Here is a 2,707-nt window from a genome sequence, read left to right on the forward strand (position 1 = left end):
GGGAAGTGTATCTATTCCTTGTCACAAAAAGCTGAACTAGTTTTTCCTAAAACTCTAGAAACCGCAAGCTAGGCCAATTTTTTCCATTAAAGATATTGAAACTGCCCTTGAGAGTTAATCAGCTCAGGGGATTAAGACACAAGCCATTTAGGAAGCTTCTTGGAGGCCAAAGTACAAAAAAAATGCAAAAGTCAAGAGAACAAATATTAACAATGCCAGACAATCATGATCAACAAAGAAGCCAGCAATTTGTGCTCAACTAAAACAATTCTACATTTCTATGAACAGCAATAGTTGTTTCATGCTATGGCTAAGTAACCCTCTATTGTTTAACTACTGGATACTGTACAAGTGATATTTTGTTATTCTTGTTGTTTTTAATCAATGAACCTGATCCTCTTTTCTACCTAGAGTCAAGCATCGACTAAAAGAGTTATATGTTATCATTGATGTTCACATCTCAAGTAAAAATATTGTGTTAATGGTAATTTTTAGATAGCAAATATAATGAAAAGCACACACACACACACACACACACACACATATATAATATATGATAAATATAATGAAGATCGTTTTAGGTAGCAAATATAATGAAAAGATTTCTACTTGATTCTATCTTGAAAAATAATTCCTCATATTTTATTCTTCTTCATTGCCACACCTAAGCTAGTGAAAAGAAGTACAACAATTTTTGTTCAGTCCACACTCAGAATCATTGCATGTGTGATTGTAGGAAAGTTAACACCCTATTAGTCATACCCTTTAAGTTCTCTCATTCAAAAAAGTTTGATAGAGTGTGGTACCTAGAGTTATGAGGATCTGAGTTCAAATGCAATTTCAGATACTTATTAGTGTGTGACTCTGGGCAGTCCCTTAACCCCATTTGCCTCAGTTTTGTCATTTGTAAAATTAGTTGGAGAAGAAAAGTATAAGCCATTGCAATATATTTACTAAGAAAGCCTTTGGTTTTCAGTTCTTCTCCCAGGCTGACTTCCAGGACCCACTGCTTTGGTAACATCCTTGAAACAAGATGTTGAAAGTGGTCAAGGGATTTGCCTGTAATGGGTGACTGATGAAAAGGGCTGCATTCAACTCAGGTGGTGTAAACATTGTAGCCATAAATGACCCCCTTATTTACCTCAACTACATACTTTGCATGTTTCAATATAATTCCTCCAATGACAAGTTTAAGAGCACTGTCAAGGTTGTGAATGGAAAGCTGGTGATCAATGGGAAAGCCATTACCACCTTCCAGGATTGGGATCCCATCCCTGGATTAAATGGGGAGATGCTAGAGCAGAGTATATTGTGGAGTTCACTGCCATCTTTATCACCATGGAAAAGGCTGGGGCTCACTTGAAGCGGGTAACCAAGTCATCATGTCTGCCTGTTCTGCTGATGCCCCAATGTTTGTGATGAGAGGGAACCATGAGTTAGTTCTCTTAAGATTGTCAGCAACAACTCCCACACTACCAATGGCTTGGCCACCTTGGCCAAGATCATTCATTACAATTTTGGCTTTATGGAAGGATTCATGACTACAGTTTATGTCATTGCTGCTACTCAGAAGACAATAAATGGCCTTTTTGACAAGCTGTGACATAATGGGTATGGCACTGCCTGAAACATCATCTCTGCTTCCATTGGTGCTGCTAAGATCAAAGACAAGTTCATAATTAAGCTAAATGGAAACCTTACTAACAGCATGATGTTTTGTATTCCTACTTCCAATGTATCCATTGTGGATTTGACCTTCCACCTGGAAACAATTTGACAGTTATGATAATATCAAGAAAGTAGTGAAACAAACAACAGAGGGACCCTTGAAGGACATCTTGGGCTACACAAAGGACTAGGTTGAATCCAAAGACATTAACAGCAACATCCACTCTTCTAGTTTTGATGCTGGCACTGGTATTGTCCTCAACAACCATTTTGTTGAGCTCATTTCCTGGTATGACAATGCATATGGTTATATCAACCATGTAGTGAACCTCATGATCTACATAGCCTTTAAAGAGTAAAGTGGAAAGTCATAGATCTTTATCCCCAGCCAATCAAAGAAGTTCCACCACTGGGGAGCCCACATTCCTAACCTATGTTTCTATAATGAGAATCCCATGCCAATTCACATCCTTGTCCCAAAGTCACACCTGTAGTAAGGAAGATAAACCTAGAGTCCTATATCATGTACCATCAATACATGATATTGTGGGAAAAAAAGAAAAAAAGAAAACCCCTAATGAGTTCATGAAGAATTGGACAAAAATGAATAGCAAGATAAAAACAATTGTCTTAAATATCCTCATAATTTAACACAAAGAAATAATTCCGTAAATAATAAAACACTAGTTAAAACCTGTTATTATAAATCTATTAATCTAAATAGATGAATCATCCCAACATGGAATTAACCCTAGGTTTTCAGAAGTTATGACAAAGGAGTGAAATCAGTGGTAGTCTTTACCAGGTTTGAAAAGCTTTTGAGCAGCATCTTGGTGACAAGATCTTTGTACTATCTCAGAATCAACTAGCATAATCAGGGAGAAGGTCATCACCAGAAATCACTTAGGAGTAATGAATTTTAAAGCTATGGAAAACAATGAAAAATAAAATATAATTATTACCCATATCCAATGCCCTTCCAATTAATGATATTGTAGAGAAAAAGTTGACAGATGTTATTTAGGTTCATACTCTTTTG

At 36.5% G+C, this 2,707-nt stretch overlaps 1 pseudogene; it reads left to right on the plus strand.

Moving 5' to 3' along the window:
• Positions 1–1,033: 1,033 nt before the first annotated feature.
• On the plus strand, positions 1,034–2,027 carry LOC100917443 (annotated as a pseudogene).
• The last annotated feature ends 680 nt before the right edge of the window (positions 2,028–2,707 follow it).

This window comes from Sarcophilus harrisii, chromosome 4, assembly GCF_902635505.1.
Source record: "Sarcophilus harrisii chromosome 4, mSarHar1.11, whole genome shotgun sequence".
NCBI classification, from domain to species: Eukaryota; Metazoa; Chordata; class Mammalia; order Dasyuromorphia; family Dasyuridae; genus Sarcophilus; species Sarcophilus harrisii.